This window comes from Henckelia pumila, chromosome 4 (genome assembly GCF_033568475.1).
Source record: "Henckelia pumila isolate YLH828 chromosome 4, ASM3356847v2, whole genome shotgun sequence".
Classification (NCBI taxonomy): domain Eukaryota; kingdom Viridiplantae; phylum Streptophyta; class Magnoliopsida; order Lamiales; family Gesneriaceae; genus Henckelia; species Henckelia pumila.
This window is the reverse complement of record NC_133123.1, coordinates 9,595,541-9,617,474: the sequence shown is the minus strand read 5'-3', so window position 1 is coordinate 9,617,474 and position 21,934 is coordinate 9,595,541. Positions and strand designations below refer to the sequence as shown.

Here is a 21,934-nt window from a genome sequence, read left to right as displayed (position 1 = left end):
AACCGAAAAATAGTGTTTGGGATTATTTCGGACAAGAACTATGACCGGTTCACGGTCGAACAGACCTGTTCGATTTTAAAAACATTGGACTAGTATAGTTTCTTAAATTAAATTTAAATGAAAATTTATAAAATGAGAATAAATATAATAAAATAAATTATTAAGCACATCTAATTAGTAACATCCTTCTTGCATATGACTATATGAGTGGTGTATAAGAGTTTCCGTTAACATATTACTGCAAAATAAAATAGTATAGGTGGATTTCATTTTTTTTTTTGAAGTAAGATGTTCGCACAAACATCTTATATAATAACAAATAAAAGCGAAAGTAATTTTATGTGTAGCATAGACTATATAGTTGATGTAGCTAAAAAAACGAACTCTTTCACTTACAATATACAAACACAACGCACACATTTCATCATTAATGGTTTGAAGACCAAATTGAATATGATGCACATTGTTTTAAGATCTAAACAAACATACAACCAATAGTCAAAACACTTCGATCCAAAATGGATTATATATTTCGAAAACAAATGATGCACACACTTCGGAATATGCAAACTTCATGAACATAAACTATATCTCAATCTTTAACCAGACATATTTATCTCTTATCTTGCATATTTGAAAAACCACATCAGTCATATGCATTCTCTCTGTCGGTGCTTTTCTTGAACATGCCACTCCAATGCTTAATATAGGAGTGTGAGACCCCGATTCTAATCATCTAATCAAGAGTTAATCCTATCGATAATCATTCAAAGGCCAAGAGATAAGACACCAAATAAAAAAAAAATATTTCTAGTGAACAGTGCCGCGCTCGATCCTAGAAAATTCCAGGATCGAGTGCACCATATTCCTGAACTCTCTACCGAGAAAAAAATAAGTGCCGCGCTCGATCCTATAAAATCGTAGGATCTAGCGCACCCTGGGATCATAATTTTTCCAGAAAACTGAACATGTTTCAAATCTCAAATCAACAATTCAACTCAATCTAATATCAATCTAACAGCTCAATTCCGAATCCAACAACATGTAATCAACATAAAAACTTCAATATTCATAATTCATAATCAATTCTAATATTCAACAACGCTCGAGTTCTAAACATGCTGTCAAAACATAAACTAGATTGGCATGCATTTCCAATTCTAACTTGAAGTCCCACTTCTATTCTTTATTCTCGTTCTATCCCTGTCGTCTTTGACTCGATCCTGCCCCACCTGTTGCCAAGTACACATACAAATAAATACAACAGCCGGATAATCCGGTGAGAATGATAATCCCAGTAAAAGCAACATAACAAGTAATACAACAACAAACATGCTTTCAAGGTAACAACGAACCAATACCAACGTAATGAAATGCATGTCTTTAAATCGGGATATCAATTCTGATAAACGAGAGATTGCTGCTGTGCTTTTTGGGATCCCGAGGATGAGACCACGTAACGACTCACTGATCTCCCAATCGAGGTGGTGTCACGTATCCCAATCCCCTAGACTTCGGTGCGACTATGAGGAGTATGCTGACAATAGGTGAACTTCTACAACCCAGGCCACTCGCAACATAGCCCCCAAAACGTCTAAACAAAAAGGGCTGTTCTGCCCGCTGAAATCAAAGTTGGCTCAAGATGAATGCATAACAGAAACATAAAACATAAGCCACATAACCAATCTCAATCAATCAACAAATACAGTTCCACATGCTAGAACAATATTGATGCAATATGTGATTTTAAGGGAAACTCGAGAACCAACTGTCCCAAGTATGCTATCCCGCTACGATGACTGCTTTTACCTTTCAATGCAAGTAGTTCCAACTCTGGATAAGCTACAATAAAAAGGTTATATCGGAAACTATACAACCTAACAGCAATATCGGCTCAAGGTAATCTCTTTACCGATTCTTCGTCAAACTCTAGACGATCGACTGCTGCTTCTCTGTCTCGACAACTCCAAACAAATCTGTACGGAGACAAAAGATGATCAACAACAACGAACAAACCCAATGCCCAAAGTTCTACAACTCAAACACGGTTCAAAATCCTCAAAACTCAAACCGGCGGCATAACAGCTATAAATGATCAAACCGGAAACGCAGACAACAGTTCAATATCGATATCAATACGAATCAATGCTAATACAATAACAAAAGCTCAAACCCAACCAATCTCAAAACTCAAACTTTCGAAAATAGCTTCCAAAATCATAACAATTCCGAACGTCGCTCTATTTCAAAACTGACAGATAATAAACGATCAGAACTCTGCCAAGAACAACATACTCGAATCTCGAACGATTCTAACAACATCCAAAAACTAGAATGTATCTGATCGTAGAAAAACTTACGGTATAACGGAGCTCTCGCTACAGTGATCGCTAATCTGCCTTCAGAATTAATTTCCAACGGACGGATCGAACTCGGATTGAAATCCCAAAGCTTGAAAGAGGCGTTCCCAAGCTTTAATGGAGGGGAGACGTTGGAGGGGAAGGAGGATGAGATAAGGAGACTAAGTCAAATGAAATCCAAGTGTAGATAATATATTAAACTCCAATTTTGCATTTTAGTCCCTGAAAAATCCGAAATTTGCAAAATAGACCCTGATCAAAATCAAGTCGGCTCTTGAACTCTATAATCTCTGATTAACTCAGATAAACTCATTTAAGATAAAAATGGGGCGTTACAAGGAGCCACACACTCCTCCATCTTGCTGCTCATTTCTTCTAGAATGAGGGGATGAATGATTTCTGTAACACAATTCGGCAAGGCATCATTGATGAAATTGTGGAGATTTAAGTTCTTGTCGAATGCTTGATCTGTTGGTCTTTTACCAGTGAACATATCCAAGAGAAGAATCCCATAACTATATACATCCCCTTTGACTGAGACTGAGTTACTTGTACCATATTCTGAGTATTGGTTCAAAGGAATGAAAAAATATCAATTAGGTATTATCAGTAAACTCATGAACTTAGGTATTATAATAACATCAAAATACACTCTAGACAATTAGTTATATATCATCAGTTCATTTGGAGATAATAGGTACATACCGGGAGGAACATAGCCTATGGTACCTTTGATCCCAATTGTACTGCTGCTCTCACTTGCTTCAAGGATGTTTGAAACTGTCTTAGACAATCCGAAATCACCCACATGAGCAGTCATATCATCATCCAAAAGAACATTGCTTGGCTTCAAATCTCCATGAATAATTGGTGAATCAGTGCCCGGATGAAGGTACTCAAGTGCATGAGCAATATCAATGGCGATTTTGATCCTTTGCAGCATCGTAAGGCTCCGAAATTCTGAGTCCTGATGTTCTTCTTCTTGGCCTTTGTTGTGGTACAATAAATCTTCCAAACTCCCATTAGACATGAATTCATAAACCAATGCTTTAAATTGATTTCTTTGGAAGTCCATACTTTGACTAACACTGAACAGTTTCAAAAGGTTCCTATGCCTTATTCCTTTTAGTGCAATGCACTCTGCTATGAAGCTCTTAGAGGCACCTTTGACAAAAAGATTAAGCACTTTGACTGCCACCATTGTCTTTCCATCCTCAAGAATCCCTTTGTAAACAGATCCAAATCTTCCAGAGCCAATCAAGCTACCTTATGAGAATCCATCGATGGCTTTTAAGAGATCTCCATAGGATAACCTCTTTATCTTGACACCATCTAATGACCTTGTGGAAGAAAATTGCATTTTTGTGGACATTTTTCGCAAAAAAATACATACGAAAATCAATACCTGAAGTATAGTGCATAAGACTCCAACAACTACCACTGGAATAAAAATTTTACGTGAAGTTGGCAGCCACTTCTTAGAGGACTTTGAAGACGAAAAAGGGGGGAGCTTCAACTCAAAAATTCCCCCACATAATTGTGTATTCCCTTCAATCGAAAGTGCTGCCTTATTTCGAAATACCCCTTGGGTGGGGACTTCACCATTGAGCATATTGAAAGATAGATTCAAGTTTTCGAGATTTAGATGACTGAGAAAAATTGGGATCGCACCAGACAAAGTATTTCTTGAAAGATCCAAATCTTGTAAACCCTTCAAAGCACTCAGTACTGGAGGTATCTCTCCATGAAGCAAATTACCTTGAAGGTGAAGTCCTTCTAGGCTGGTGCAACGACTTAGAGAGTTTGGAATTAGACCATTTAATCGATTATACAACAAATCTAAGTCTCCTAGATGTGTTTGTTATCAGGGTGTATTTCGAATTCTGAAAAACTTGAATGTCAACAGCAACAACAGCAGCGAAAATGATGAACAAAGTCGAGGCGAGAGAATCTCTCTATCCGCAAGACGAAATTGCCCGTTAACAGTGCTCAACGTTGGCGGCAATCGTCCCTAAGATACAACGACTAACGATTGTGATATAGCAGCACTACAAATATCACGAACTTCAGCAAACGAAAATAAGTTTCAACTTTTCTTTGAGAAAGTGAGGGAGAGATTTTTCAGAAATATGATGTATACGTTATCAGATGTTCTATATATCATGTTTTTTGTGTTATAACCACCGTATATATAGACTTATACATGAAACAACACGTTTTAAGGCGTAAGGATACAACCCATGACAGAAAAATCCCAGAAACAGTCGTGACTTTTCGGACTGCAGAAGGTGCGCTCGGTCGGTCAAATTTAACCAACCGAGCGCCCCACTTTTGACAACCTTTCCGTCTCGCTCAAATAAGGGTGCGGCTCGATCGATTATTTTTCACCGATCGGTCGCCCAACTTTTGGCCAACCTACTGCTTCGCAAGGCGAGGGCTGCGCTCTGGTCGGTAGTTTCTTACCGATCGGGCGCACCAAAAAAAATAAATATTTTATTTTTTTTGAACCAAATTTTATCCAAAAAGAATAATTGATCATAAGATCTCGCCTCTTCGAGCCGAGCCGGCCGTGCGCGCGCGTGCGTGTTTGTTGCATCGATTAACGTCTTGCCCCTTTACAAAACATCCGGTGCCCTAAGGGCCCAATCCCATAATCCAAAGTTGGATTATATAAGATGAGCAACAAATTGGAGTTGTTCCAATGTGGGACAACCAATTCCCCATTTCCCTCCAATTTATTTCACCAAATTCAAATTATTTGTAACACTTGGGACAAACTTTTCAAGCCATTTGGGACAAGCTTTTCAAGCCCATTTCTTCCACAATTCATTCAATTAATAATTTCCAACAATCCCCCACATGAATGAATTTCACGTATATTAACATTCTCTATAGAAAGTCGTTTTGAGTTATTGTTACATCAGGATAGGTAGTTTGTGGCTTTGTTAGTAAAATACTATCGGATTTACTAGTTGCATAGTAACGCGATGTCTTGAACTAGTCAACCGTTTGTGTAAACCAAGTCAATAGTATTTACATAACAATACTCTAACATATTTTGTTCTCACGTTGTGTCCATTTCGGCCCTGGACCGTATCTTAGATTCATAAGTGTTGCAATCAAAGCGGCCAATACTTTGCACTTATATAGGTGATCTCCTATCAAGAGTATTCTGCGTTACTCTACCTCATAGGTATTGAAATCATTAAAAGAAAACTTAACCTCACCACATTTTGCAGGTCATTTACACTTCGATATTTCAGGAATGAGCAAGTAACAATTCCAAGCACTCAAACTAATATTTATAACTTAGTTGTCGCATTGAACCAAGGTTTTGGGATCTCCAATTCTCAAGGTTGGGTTAACGCTATAAATATTTTAATTTGTGGATTTTAAACTCATTCCTCCTAGTAGTTTATACATTTGATCTCTATTTATACTTTTTGTAAGCGGATCCGCAAGGTTTTCCTTTGACTTCACATAGTCAACCGAAATAACCCCATTCGAGATCAATTGTCTTATGGTATTATGTCTCTGACGAATATGTCGAGATTTACCATTGTACATACTACTTTGTGCTCTTCCTATTGCTGACTGACTGTCACAATGAATCGTAATGGAAGACACCAGTTTATTCCAACATGGAATATCTTCAAGAAAGTTTTGAAGCCACTCGGCTTCTTCTCCAAATTTTTCTAGAGCAATGAACTCGGACTCCATAGTCGACCGAGCTATACAAGTTTGTTTAGAGGATCTCCATGACACTGCTCCTCCACCGATTGTGAACACATATCCACTCGTAGAGTTGGAGTCTTTTGTGTCAGAAATCCAATTTGCATCATAATATCCTTCTAGGACCACAGGATATTTTGTATACACTATTTCATAACTTGAAGTGTATTTCAAATATCCAAGCACTCTCATCAGTGATGTCCAATGATCCTCACTTGGATTACTTGTGAACCGACTAAGTTTGTTTATAGTATATGCAAGATCAGGACGGGTAAAATTAGTTAAGTACATTAAACTTCCTATCACCCTTGCATATTCCACTTGTGAAACAGGTTCTCCTCTATTTTTGACTAAATGTGTACCCAACTCCATAGGTGTTCTAGCCGAAGGACGATTTGTGGCATTAAATCGTTCAAGAACATTTTCTACATAATGAGTTTGAGATAAAATAATTCCAGCAGATGTTCTAGAAACTTTAATCCCTAGAATAATATCACACAATCCCAAATCCTTCATATCAAAATGTTGTCTCAACATTTTCTTGATTTTCACAATCAATTCATGGTTGCTTCCCATGATTAACATGTCATCTACATAAAGGCAAACAATTACATATGCATTTGTAGTACCTTTAATGTAGACACATTTATCACATTCATTTATTGTGAAACCATTTGGCAACATTGCAGTGTCAAACTTGTGATGCCACTGTTTAGGTTCTTGTTTAAGTCCATACAATGACTTGACAAGTTTACACACCTTTTGTTTTTTTATGGGTACAACAAACCCTTCTGGTTGTTTTATATATATTTCTTCTTCCAACTCTCCATTTAAAAATGCTGTTTTAACATCCATTTGGTGTATCTCAAGATCATGCAATGCTGCAATATCTATGAGAACACGAATGGATGTTATTCTAGAAACCGGAGAGTATGTATCGAAGAAATCATATCCTTCTTTTTTGTCTAAAACCTTGAACCACTAGACGAGCTTTATATTTATCTATAGATCCATTTTATTTGTATTTCCTTTTAAGAATCCACTTGGACCCCAAAGGTTTACATCCTGGAGGGAGATCAATCAACTCCCATGTATGATTATGCATGATGGAATCTATCTCATTTTGTATTGCTTCCTTCCAAAAAGGAGCTTTAGGAGTTGATAAAGCCTCTTGAAGAGTTCTTGGTTCATTATCTAACATGTATGTTAGAAAATCCGGACCAAACGACTTTTCAACTCTTATACGCTTGCTACGTCTTGGTTCCTCGTTGTTTTGTGGAGTAGTTTCAGTTGTGTTTTCATGAGTTCGCTTGTTCGAACTTATTTCTTTCCTTTCTTTACATGGAAAGATATTTTCAAAGAATACAACATTCCTTGACTCCATTATTGTGCCTTCTTTTACATCAGAAATCGTTGACTTATGTACTAACAATCGATATGCACTACTATTGTATGCATAACCAATAAATATGCAGTCAACCATTTTAGGACCAATTTTTATTTGTTTTGACTTTGGTACTTCGAATTTAGCCAAACACCCCCACACTTTGAGATATTGGTAAGAAGGTTTTCGACCTTTCCACTGTTCATATGGTGTTTCATCTTTTCCTTTGATTGGAATCTTGTTTAAAATGTGAGTTGCTGAGAGAATCGCTTCACCCCACATATTTTGAGGTAAGCCAGAATTTATTAACAACGCGTTCATCATTTCTTTCAATGTTCGATTTTTGCGTTCTGCAATGCCATTAGATTGAGGTGAGTAAGGGGCTGTCGTTTGATGAATGATGCCCGAAGTTGAGCAAAATTCTTCAAAAGGAGCCACATACTCTCCACCTCGATCACTTTGAATTATTTTAATCTTTGAACTTTGTTGATTTTCAATCTCAGTCTTATATTTCTTGAAAGCTTCGATTGCCTCATCCTTGCTTTTCAATAAATCTACATAACAAAATCTGGTGCAATCATAAATGAATGTTATAAAGTACTTATTTCAACCTCGTGTTTGTACCATTTTTAAATCACATACATCAGTATGTATTAATTCAAGTGGCGCAGTACTTCTCGTGACATTATGAAATGGAGCTTTAACCATTTTCGTTTCAACACAAATCTCACACTTGTTTTGTGGATTTTTTTTAAACGTAGGTATTACATTTAAATTTGCAAGTCGTTGCAACGTGTTGAAGTTAACATGTCCTAGACGTTCATGCCATAAATCATAACTTTCAGAAAAGTAAGCAGAACCAACAATTTTATTCTTCGCCTCAAGGCGGGAAACATTCATTACATTCAATTTAAAGAGACCACTATCTTGGTACCCTTTACCAACAAATACACCAGATTTGATAAATACAAATTTATCAGATTCAAAAACCATTCTAAATCCTGCCTTGCTCAAAAGAGAACCCGAAACTAAGTTCTTCCGAATTTCTGGCACATGCAGCACATTCTTGAGCGTCACTTCTTTGCCCGAGGTCATTTTCAACACCACATTTCCCACTCCAACAACTTTAGACGTTGCGAAGTTTCCCATGAACAACTTTCGATCCCCAACGGTCGTATAGGTGTAATACATATCTTTATCGGCACAAATGTGGCTCGTAGAGCAGGTATCAATCTACCATCCTCTCGGATCATCCACCATGTTGGTATCACAAATAACATCACTTAAATCAATATCATAAATTGCTAAAGGTACATACCTTTGTTCAACCAAGTTTTATTGATTTCGTTTCTGATTTGTGTTGTTTTTCTTTGGAATTCGGCAATCCCTTGCCATATGATTCGGTTTGCCACAGTTGTAGCAACTTCCTTGGAATTTCTTCGCTTTCCATTTTTGCTTTCCATCATGGGGGCGCTTCCTTTTTTGACTCGTACTAGACTCCGCCAGATTTGCTTTGACCTTGGTTTCCATCTTTTTATGTGACTTGGCCTTGGTATTTCTGTTGTCCTCCTCGATGCGAAGTCTCACGATCAGATCTTCAAGTTTCAACTCCTTAAGTTTGTGCTTAAGGTAGTTCTTGAAGTCCTTCCACATTGGAGGCAACTTCTCAATGATAGACGCAACTTGGAATGGTTCATTGATTTTCATCCCTTCAGTTAATAAGTCATGCAAGATGATTTGTATCTCTTGCACTTGACTCATCACAGTTTTTGAGTCTATCATCTTGAAGTCCAGAAATTTGCCAACCACGAACTTCTTTATTCCTGCGTCTTCAGTTTTGTATTTCTTTTCAAAGGAATCCCAGATTTCCTTGGCCGTCTTGACAGATGAGTAGACACTATAGAGAGTGTCATCAAGGCCATTCAATATGTAGTTTCTGCACAAAAAATTGTTGTGGTTCCATGCATCAACTGCGGTCCTCCTTTGGGTGTCAGAATCGCCTTCAACAACGACAGGGTATCCTCCTTGAGAAATCTGTACAGATTCAATGTTGTCAGATAGAACAGCATTTTCTGTTGCCAATGTTTGAAGTCGGCACCAAAAAACTTTGGCGGCTTTTCTCCATGTGTAGGGGCGGAAGCGAGGGGAGTGAATGAAACGGTAGACATTTTCAGAATCCAAGAAATACAAAATTTTGTCTTGCGATTGTTATCAGGGTGTATTCCGAATTCTGAAAAACTTGAATGTCAACAGCAACAACAGCAGCGAAAATGATGAACAAAGTCGAGGCGAGAAAATCTCTCTATCCGCAAGACGAAATTGCCCGTTAACAGTGCTCACCGTTGGTGGCAATCGTCCCCAAGATAGAACGACTAACGATCGTGATATAGAAGCACTACAAATATCACGAACTTCAGCGAACGAAAATAAGTTTCAATTTTTCTTTGAGAAAGTGAGGGAGAGATTTTTCAGAAATCTGATGTATACGTTATCAGATGTTCTATATATCACGTTTTCTGTGTTATAACCACCGTATATATAGACTTATACACGAAACAACACGTTTTAAGGCGTAAGGATGCAATCCATGACAGAAAAAGCCCAGAAACAGTCGTGACTTTTCGAACTGCAGAAGGTGCGCTCGGTCGGTCAAATTTAACCGACCGAGAGCCTCACTTTTGACAACCTTTTTGTCTCACTCAAATAAGGGTGCGCTCAATCGTTTATTTTTCACCGATTGGTCGCCCAAATTTTGGCCAACCTACTGCTTCGCAAGGAGAGGGTTGCGCTCGGCCGGTAGTTTCTTACCGATCAGGCGCACCAAAAAAAATAAAAATTTTATTTATTTTAACCAAATTTTATCCAAAAATAATAATTGATCATAAGACCTCGCCTCGCCTCGCCACGACGTGCCGAGCCAAGCCGGTCGGCCGCGCGCGCGCATGTTTTTGTTGCATCGATTAGCGTCTTGCCCCTTTACAAAACATCCGGTGCCCTAAGGGCCCAATTCCATAATCCAAAGTTGGATTATATAAGGTGAGCAACAAATTGGAGTTTTTCCAATGTGAGACAATCAATTCCTCATTTCCCTCCAATTTATTTCACCAAATTCAAATTATTTGTAACACTTGGGACAAACTTTTCAAGCCATTTGGGACAAGCTTTTCAAGCCCATTTCTTCCACAATTCATTCAATTAATAATTTCCAATAGTGTTAAAGCACCAACTTCAGTTGGAATTGAGCCTAGGAATCCATTGCCAGATAGTCGCAAATAAATAGAAAGAGAGGACAGAGTCATGATCTGTGGAGGAATGGAGCCATCAAGAATATTATTTCCTATATTTAAGGACAACAAGCTGGTGCAATTACCAATATTCCAAGGAATTCTTCCAGACAACCTGTTTTCTTGTAAGTACAAGTGATTTAACAGAGTCAAGTTTCCAAAAGAATATGGTATCTTATCTGTAAATCCGTTTCCTTGCAAGCGAAGTTCACGCAGATTAGAAAGTTGCCCAATGCTAAAAGGAATAGGACCTTTGAGATTGTTGTTATGAAGCACAAGGAAAGTGAGACCAACTAGTTTTCCAATTCCAAAAGGAATGTTTCCATGTATTTTTGTTGCAGAAATCTCTAGACCATAAATTTGACTAGAAAGATTAGACATAGAGTCTGGCAGTGAGCCTCTTAATCTGTTACCACCAACTCCAAGAGTCATTAAGTTTGTGCAATTTGTGAGCGATGCAATAAAACTTATATCATCTTGTATAAGATTATTTGTAGCAATAAAGCTCTCAAGATTTGATAGCCTTCCAAGTTCTTTTGGCATTGGCCCTTTAAAAGTGTTCGAGTAGAGTGATATTACTTCAAGGTAGGTTGCATTTGAAAGTGAAGCCGAAAGTTCTCCAGTAAATCGATTGTCCCCCCAAAAAAGGCCCATTATATTAGAAAGTGTGAGACCTATGCTGTCAGGTATGACCCCTTGAAGTTGATTAACAGAGACATCAAAAACAAGAATTTTAGAAATATCAAAAATACCAGAATGGATTCCGCCTGTTAAACTATTTTTGTATAACATTAAATATTTTAGGCTTTGAAGTTGTGTAAGTGACTCCGGAATGTCTCCTCTCAAGTTAGAACTCGTCAAAGAAAGTTCTTGGAGAGTTGTCAGATTGCCAAGGAATGGAGGGATAGACCCAGCAGAAAGATTGTTTTTTCCTAAGCCAAGTTGTCTGAGTTTGTGAAGAAAACCGAGCTCGATTGGAATAATTCCTGACAGGCTATTGTCGATTAAGTTGAAATAAACAAGATTTTGACAGTGTGACATATTTCTTGGTATCTCCCCAATAAAAGTATTATTACTGAACTCCAGTGACTCGAGGTGCCTTAATCGACCTATCTCTTTGGGAATTTGTCCATGTAAACTGTTGTTTTTGAGATCGATTGTCCGAAGAAAAGAGAGATTACCTATATGAGGAGAGACGGATCCCACTAGTCCTTGAGACCTTAGACTTATTGCCACCACCCTATCAGGTTGCTTCAAACCACAACTAATGCCATTCCAGGTGCAGTAATGTTGGGTTTCATTCCATGAGTTCAAAGCTCCAAGTGTATCAACAATGGAGCTTTAAAAGCTAGCAATGCAAGAACATCTGTTTCATTATTTGAGCATGTCGATGGAGCTATTACAGCACAACAAACCCAAGTATAATTCAGGCAACACCACTTATGTAATTCTTCTTATATATATATAGAGTTCTTTTATGGTGCCCAACACTATATGCCCACTTCATGCCCACCATGTACAAGTCAACTCATCTATTGTACCGGTCAACTCATCTATTGTACATGGTGGGCATGAAGTGGGCATATAGTGTTGGGCACCATAAAAAAACTCTCTCTATATATATATATATTGTTGGAACACGTTCTCGGATCTGTCAGATCTGATACCCATGGCAGCGGAAGGTTTTAAAATTTTTATTTTCAGATCTGGAACGATTCCAGATCATGGGTATCAAATCCATACGATTAAAATAAGTTACGTAAAATAGAACAAGATTTAAATTTTACCTTTCAAGTCTCAACTTGAGGTTATGGACTCCAACAGATAAATCTGCTCTTCTTGCATATCCCAGGAACTGATGCCTCGATCAACTCCTGAATCAAGTCCACGAACATAAATCTAAACCCTCTGACAGACTGTACTAGAAAGTCTATCAGAAGTTTCTACGAAGAGATTAACAGATCTGATATGTTAAATCAGACTGCAATTTTCAAAAATTGCAGTCTGAATTTTCGAACAGGGGAGGGGAGGGGTTCGGCCACCCTAGGGAGAAAAATCTCTAGGTTTTCGAAATTATGATCCGTTGTGTTGTAATTTCTGTACTGGAATAACTTATTTATAACATGGGCTGCTAACATCTTAGGGCCCGTTAGTTATAAGTTCAAGTCTGACAAGCAAAGCCCGTATGTTCAGAAATTAATATAAAATTCATCGTGACTCTAATTGATAAACCAATTTTACCAATGTGTACAGAAACCTTTTCTGCATATTTTAAAGTCAAGATAAATTTTCTCCGAATTCAGTGGTTTCCAAAAATGGCATCCCCATGTCATTTTAGGAAATCTCACTCCCTCAATTCATCAATAAGAAGTTCTATTTCTTGTTCGCTAAATTTAACTCATTAAATTTAACTATCTCAACGGGGATTAGAAATCCATTACTTGTGTGACCCTCAATGGTTCAGGGATACAGGTAGCCATGGGCTCACAACTCCTTGTGACTCGGAACAACAATTTCCGACTTACTCATCGAATCATGGTAAGAGCGCCTAGCAACATCGCCCCATGATTCCCTAGGTATCACTGATAGTGCCTGCAAGAACTAGTGAGTTTTGGTTAGCGTACAGTACGGTCCCTTCATCCATATATCCCGATCGAATCAACAACCATTGGTGTATCGAGAGTCGTTCAAGATTCGATAACTATGCAATACATCTTGAAGATCAAATAGTGACATCGCATGCGCAACTAGGAAACCAGGTAACCTAAAGCACATTATGTACTCTGGTCAGAGATTTGTCACACTAATATCTCCTCAGATCGCATAGGATATCCGAGCTCGCAAGCGTGTGGTGAATCCTCGACAGCAAGGCATTGAATCCTATATGTATCGTAACTGCACCCAATCTCGACACCTGATGACCCTTCTGGAGTCGGTAAATGAGTCAAAGTACAGTACTAGCATATAGAGTCTCCATGTTGTTTCAAGTAGTAAGGACTAATGGTGTACAACCAAAACCACAGACTTATCCACTCAATTAGTGAAAACCACTTGGAAAGTTCGAATAGGGTAGTTCGTGTTAGAAAAACATGTTCAGATCAATTAAGAATTGATACCCGATGCAGCAGAAGTTTAAAAATTTTATTTTTATATATGGAACGATTCCATATCATGGGTATCAAAACTTTACGATTAAATTATGCAAGTAAAATAATAATAATCACAATTAATAATATTTTACCTCTTCAAGCAACGGCTTGATTATGGACACCAACAAAATTTAATCTGCTCTTCTTGTATATCCCGGGAACCGATGGCTTCACGATCAATCTCCGGAATAAGGTCCACGAACAGAAAACAGAAACCCTCTGATTGATTGCACTAAAAATCAATCAGATGTTTATCGAAGAGAATAAACAGATTTGATCTGTTAATTCGGAATGTAATTTTTTACAAAAATCACAGACCGAATTTTCTCAAAAAAAAGGGAAAGAGGATTTCGAAAATCCCCTTGAAATAATATGAGTGATTTTCGAAAATTGCTAGAATGAATTCTTGTGATTTTCGAACACTACTCATCTATTTATAGATAATTTCTAGACTAGATTAAGTTATGATTGTATTAGGACTCTAACTCCTTAGGGCCCACAATCCATAACTTAAGCCCAACAAGCCAAGCCCGTTATTATAGAAATTAATATAAAATTCATCATGACTCCGATTGATAAACCAATTTCACCAATGTGCACAGAAGCCATTTCTGCACCTTTTAAAGTCAAGATAATTTTTCTGAATCCGAATTCAGTGATTTCCAAAAATGCCCATCCCTATGTCATTTTAGGAAATTTCACTCCCTTTTAGTTAAGAAGTCCAACTTCTCTTTCATTAAATTTAACTCTTTAAATTTAACTATCTCAATGGGGTTTAGTAATCCATTACTTGTGTGACCCTCAATGGTTCAGGGATACAGCTAGCCGTGGGCTCACAACTCCTTGTGACTCGGAACAACAATTTCCGACTTGCCCAACGAATCATGGCAAGAGCATCTAGCAACATCGCCCCATGATTCCCTAGGCATCACTGATAGTGCCTGCAAGAACCAGTAGATTTTGGTTAGCGTACAGTACGGTCCCTTCATCCATATATCCCGATCGAATCAACAACCATTGGTGTATCGAGAGTTGTTCGAGATTCGATAACTATGCATTACATCTTGGAGATCAAATAGTGATATCGCATGTGTTACTAGGAAAACTGAGTAACCTAAAACACATCATGTACTCTGGCCAGAGATTCGTCACACTAATATCTCCTCAAATCGCATAGGATATCCACACTCGCAAGTATGTGGTGAATCTTTGACAACAAAGCATCGACTCCTATATGTGTCGTAACTGTACCCAATCCCGACACCTGATGACCCCAATAGAGTCGGTAAACGAGTCAAAATAGAGTACTAGCATATAGAGTCTCAATGATGTTTCAAGTAGTAAGGACTATTGGTGTACAACCAAAACCGCGGACTTTATCCACTCGATAAGTGATAACCACTTGGAAAATCCGAATAGGGTAGTTCGATCATTCATCATATGAATATCCATTTGCATGCTTTGAACATCTCCATGTCCATTACCAATGAAACGTGGTACTTGGCATCACAAATGCTAGTCTCAATCTCAAGCGATCCTTATCCTTATTAGCGGACGGCTCAATTGACTAGGAACTGTTTAGAATATACAGTGACTATAAGATGTGTTTCATAATAGTGATCTCTCTTTATTCACTATCTCATCTTACTTACACTATAGCATATCAAAACATCAATAGTATATCACAATATAATAATATGAAAAAAGACAAAGAAAATGCCATTAATGAATGTAAATTATATTAAACAAAGATTGTTTATACATAGAGTCACAAAAGCCCTTAGCCACAAGTTGGCTAACCGGGCACCCACTCTTTCAGTTCGATCATCCATCCAATGAATATCCATTTGAATGCTTTGAACATCTACATGTTCCATACCAATGAAACGTGTTACTCGGCATCGCAAATGCTAGTCTCAATATCGAGCGATCCTTATCCTTATTGCAGACAGCTCAATTGACTAGGAACAGGTTTAGAATATACAGTGATTATAAGATGTGTTTCATGATAGTCATCCATATTCACTATCACATCTTACATGCACTCTAGTATATTCAAGGTCTTTATCTAAACATTGTATAGACAACATAATAATATGACAAGAGATAAAGTAAATGCCAATAAAGAGTGTAAATTACATTAAACAAAGATTGTTTACAAAAAGAGTCATGAAAGCCCTCAGCCACAAGTTGTCTAGCAGGGCACCCACTCTTTCAATCTCCCACTTGCCCTAAAGCCAACTAGTCATACTACATAGTCCCATTGCCTCGCGATGTTTGTCAAACAAGGGTCCTGGCAAGGGCTTAGTAAGTGGATCAGCGATATTGTCTGCAGAGGCCACTCTCTCGACAGTGATGTCTCCTCTTTCCACGATCTTCCGGATGATGTGGTATTTCCTCATTTTGTGTTTGGATCTTTGATGAGACCTTGGTTCCTTTGCCTGAGCAACGGCACCAGTGTTGTCACAGTACACTGGGACTGGACCAACAGCTTCAGGAATGACCCCCAACTCTTGCTTGGAACCTAGTTCGGACCGTTCGAACTCCGCCTATAAATAGGCCCTCCAAAATTCAGAATTTCACACCAAAATAAAGTTCTCTCTGGTTCTTAGGCTTTTCTAGGGGGTTTGGGGTGTTTCCAGCCTTCCTAGGCTTGGTCCGGAGGTTGGCCAGGTGCTCCGGGGTTGCGGAGGAGCGGTGCCCAAGTTCTGGGGAAGTTGTCATCAACGGGCTGACGACGGACGCAGGTATAGATCTAGCTCCTTATAGTAAATAGGGAGTATGATATAGCGTAGTTAAGGCTTTTATAATAAGATTATAATGCATGAGTACTTTGCATTGTAGTGCGGATTATAGGCTTGGACATAGTGCTGGTCTAGCTTGCCTAGTTTATGAGGTATGAAAGTATTATTCGAGATATCCAGATTGAGTATGCATGTATTATGTGCTTGCATGGATTATGTGATTGCATGTTTTATATGCCTTTATATACATCATCTCATGACTGTATGTTGCATACATGAGCATATTGAGCTTTTACCTTAGAGGTATCCTGTAGTAGGGCGCTCACCCTACGAGTTTGTGGATGGTTGGATACGTAAGTCTTGTGTCAGGTCACCTTTATGGTTGGACACATATACTAGTATCAGGTCACCATTATCCACTGGGTATATGAGCCACCTCCTGATACGACGGCGCAGCGTGCTATATACCCTGGGCCCGGTATTTGAGCTTTTTTCTTGACCTGAGAGTCTTGGTACCCAGTTCACTTGCATACATGCACACATAACATTATATACTCATACTCTCGTACTGAGCTTATCATGCTCACGTCCCGTACTTTGTTGTATCTGGACACCCTATTCCATGGGGCAGGTCTGCGGCTGGATGAGGCGGGTGGTTCCAGGAGAGCTTAGGCGATGGAGGATCAGCAGGGTTTTTGTCTAGGCTTTTGTTTCAGTTGTATTTAATACACTGGTTTATTCGATATGGTTGTAAATAATATTTTATTGTTGTTTAAGTTTTCCACTGTTTAATTTTTGATTTATTTAATTAAGTTAAATGCATGATTAAGCTTCTGATTAGTAGGTGATCACGGTGCGGGTCACTACATTTATGGTATCAAAGCATGCATAGTAATCTTGTGATCTAGATTTTTGGAATTTGGTTTAACCTTTAATCATCGTGTAGATGGCGGGTCATGGTGACGAGAGTAGCCATGGCAGCGTAGGTGGACGCTGTAATGATCAAGACGATCGGGAGCATCGTCGGGGCCGTCATTACCATTGCCATGTTGATCGCAGGCGTTTCAGCATGCATATGTTTATGCAGATGGGTCCGAAACCTTTAGTCGGAGGAGAGTCACCGGAGGATGCGGGGAACTGGTTACGACGTATGGAAGTTTGTTTTCGGGAGTTCCGATGCACTGAGGAGCAGTGAATGGAGACTCTTGATTTCCTGGTCGAAGGACGAGCTCGGAAGTGGTGGGATTCTACTTCTGCGCCTTTTATTGAAGCCCGAGGAGTTGCTACTTGGGATGAGTTCCGCACGACTTTTCATAAGCTGTATTTTCCTCCTGCTCTCCGACAGACAAAGACAAGTGAGCTGCTGGGTTTGCGGCAGGGATCGATGTCGATCGAGGAATACCAATTGAAGTTCTTTGAGTTACTGCCCTATTGCCCCCAGATTTCTGATAGCACAGAGGCAAAGTATAATCTGTTCCTTCAAGGCCTTAATCCGGAGATTCATGACCGAGTTGCCGTGGGAGATTACATGACTTACAAGGGATTAGTGAGCCGATGTCACCAGGCAGAAGGCAGCATCCGCCGTAACAGATCCTTCTACTCATCTAGACCCGCGAGTTCTTTGGGTCCCCGTGCTCAGTCGTTCAAGAAGTCTGGTTCTACTTCTTCTTCCTCAGGATCCGGAGATGTGATGCATTTCGGCAAAAAGAATCAATGTCCTTGCAAGCATTGTGGTGGGAATCATCCTGCCAACAGGTGCCGGAAGGTTTCAGGGGCGTGCTTTCGATGCGGAGAGATTGGCCACCTGAAGAAGGATTGTCCACAGGCCGGGGGAGCTGGTTCTGGTTCTCAGGCTTCAGTGCAGCAGAGGCCAAAGGGACTGTTGACAGGGGGTTCTAATTTGAAACCTCGTACTTCCAGCCAAGTGTTCGCCTTGAGGCATGATCTGGCGGTGGATGAGAATGAGAAAGTTATAGCGGGTACGTTCTTGTAATTTGATATACCTGCTTTTGCACTCATTGACACTGGTGCATCTCATTCTTTCATATCTGCACATTTTTTAAGAGATATAAGTTGCCATACATTTCACTAGACACAGTGGTTGTTGTTTCTACCCCGACGGGTCAGTTTGCGTCAGCTAAGCGTCTAGTGATGGGTTGCCCTTTAGAGTTCAAAGGGAATGTCTTGATGTTAAATCTCATGATATTAGCAATGGAGGATTTTGATTGCATTTTGGGAATTGATGTGTTAACTACATACCGAGCTTCAGTGGATTGTTACCAGAGATTGGTAAAATTTCATTCGATTGGCGATGATAGCTGGTTCTTTTACGATGAGGGAGCGCGACCTCAGATGCCATTGGTATAAGCTTTGAAAGCTTGTCGAGCTTTGGAATCTGGCGCGGAAGGCTACCTCATCTATGCAGTTGATACATTCACCGGAAGTGTTGGTATAGAATCTATTCCTGTTGTTAATGAATTTACAGATGTATTTCCAGATGAGATTTCAGGATTTCATCCAGTGCGCGAAGTTGAGTTTGGCATAGAGCTTATGCCAGAGACTTCGCCTATTTCTCGAGCACCGTATCGTTTGGCTCCGTCAGAGATGCGTGAGTTGAAGCAGCAGCTTCAGGATCTGTTGGAAAAGGGTTACATTCGTCCTAGTGTTTCTCCTTGGGGAGCACCTGTTATGTTCGTGAAGAAAAAGGATGAGTATATGCGTATGTGCATTGACTATCACCAATTGAATAGAGTAACAATCAATAATAAGTATCCTTTGCCTCGTATAGATGATCTGTTTGATCAGTGCAGGGTACTTCAGTTTACTCGAAGATTGATTTGAGATCTGGATATCATCATATGAAAGTCCAAGATCAGGATATAGCCAAGACAGCATTTAGGACCAGGTATGGGCATTATGAGTTCCTAGTAATGCCATTTGGGTTGACTAATGCACCGGCTGTATTTATGGATCTGATGAATTGTGTATTCCGAGAATTTCTAGACAAGTTTGTCGTCCTATTTATTGATGATATCTTGGTGTATTCACATGATGTGAATGAGCACGCATATCATTTGAGGCTGGTGTTGCAGACTCTAAGGGATAGACAGTTGTACGCCAAATTGAGTAAGTGCGAATTTTGGCAGGATCGGGTGGTATTTCTTGGCCACATTATATCCAAGTATGGAGTGTCTATAGATCCGAGCAAGATTGAGACAGTAATGAACTGGTCGCGTCCGACGACGGTAGCTGAGATCCATAGTTTTCTGGGTCTAGCAGGATATTATCGTCGTTTTATCGCGAATTTCTCGCAGCTAGCTCGACCTTTGACACAACTTACTCAAAAGGGCGTGAATTTTGAGTGGTCCTCGGAATATGAAGAGAATTTTTGTGAACTTCGTAAACGGTTGACTTCTGCGCCTATGTTGGCTTTACCATCTGGGTCTGGAGGGTATGTAGTGTACACAGATGCTTCTCTTCAGGGACTGAGATGTGTCCTGACTCAGAATGGGCATGTGATTGCATGCGCCTCTAGACAGTTAAAAGTTCACGAAAATAAGTACCCAGTGCGTGATCTTGAGTTAGCAGCTATTGTATTTGCGTTGAAGATCTGGTGTCATTATCTTTATGGAGAAAGATGTGAGATCTTCACATACCACAAAAGTCTCAAGTATTTGTTTATTCAGGCAGAATTGAACATGAGACAGAGATGTTGGATGGATTTGCTTAAGGATTATGACTGTGAAATTAAGTACCATCCAGGAGCTGCTAATCTCACTGCTGATGCTTTAAGTCGGAAGGTGCGAGTGTCTGCACTACAGAATTTTTCTGTGGCAAGTGCAATTGAAGATTGTTGTTCTTCAGGGTATATCTTCAAGCATAATAAAGGTATGCAGAGTATCCAGATGTTTGCGATCTTATTTGAGCCTGCTTTGTATTCTCGGATTCGAAATGCTCAGATGGCTGATCCGAAGACCCAACGTTTGGCTCGTTTAGCCAGGGATGATAGTTCGTCTGGATTCCACTATCAGTCAGATGGTTTTCTTTGTTTATCTGGCCGTATTGTTGTTCCGGAGGATGATACTCTGAGGGAGGAGATTTTATCTAAGACTTATCGTTCTAAGTTGAGTATTCATCCGGGGAGTAACAAAATGTACACGGATTTGCGTACTAGGTTTTGGTGGAAAGAAATGAAAAGGAGTGTGTATCTATATGTTTCTAGATGTTTGGTGTGTCAGCAGGTCAAGGCAGAGCACCGACGACCTGGAGGGTTGCTTCACAGTTTACCTATTCCTGAGTGGAAATGGGAGTTGATCACGATGGACTCCGTGACCCATTCACCGGTGAGCTCGAGGAATTGTGATGCTATCTGGGTTGTGGTGGACCGACTCACCAAGTCAGCACATTTCATTCCTTATAATCGGGACTAAAGTTTTGATAGGATGGCACGGTTGTACATCCAGGAGATTATTCGATTGCACGGAGTGCCTGTGTGAGCATAGTCAGCGATCGAGATCCCAGGTTACTTCCAGGTTTTGGGGGAGTCTTCAGGGCGCTATGGGTACTACTCTTAGTTTGAGTACAACATATCACCCAGAGACTGACGGGCAGTCAGAGCGCACGATCGGTACTCTTTAAGACATGCTCCGAGCATGTTCTATGGATTTTGGTCCAGCATGGCAAGATCAATTGTCATTGATTGAATTCGCATACAACAACAGTTACCATCGCAGTATTGGGATGGCTACATTTGAGGCGTTGTACGGGCGACGATGTCGTACTCCACTGTTCTGGGAAGAAGTGGGGGAGAGACAGGTTGAGGGACCAAAGTTAGTCCAGCAGGCTTTTGATATTGTTGGACAAATCAAGAAGAGAACTAAGGTTGCGCAGGATCGACAGACTAGCTATGCGAATGTTAAGCGTAGACCTTTATAGTATGAGGTGGGTGAGAAAGTATTCCTGAAAGTCTCACCGTTTCGCAGGATTTTGAGATTCGGTCTCAAGGGTAAGATATCTCCTAGGTACATTGGTCAATTCGAGATTCTGGAAAGTGTTGGAAATTTGGCTTACAAATTGTCTTTACCGCCGTATTTGTCTAGTATCCACGACGTGTTTCATGTTTCACTGTTGCGACGGTATGTGGCAGATGAGTCTCACATCTTACAGCCGTCTGAGGTACAGTTGGACTCGGATTTGACCTACGTGGAGAGACCTTTGCGTATCATAGGTCATAAGGATAAAATGTTACGTAACAAAACCATTCCACTTGTTCTAGTTCAGT

The 21,934-nt window shown here is 39.6% G+C and overlaps 1 pseudogene; it reads right to left on the bottom strand.

Moving 5' to 3' along the window:
- Positions 1-585: 585 nt before the first annotated feature.
- LOC140860461 (uncharacterized) lies at positions 586-17,592 on the bottom strand (annotated as a pseudogene).
- Between the last annotated feature and the right edge of the window lie 4,342 nt (positions 17,593-21,934).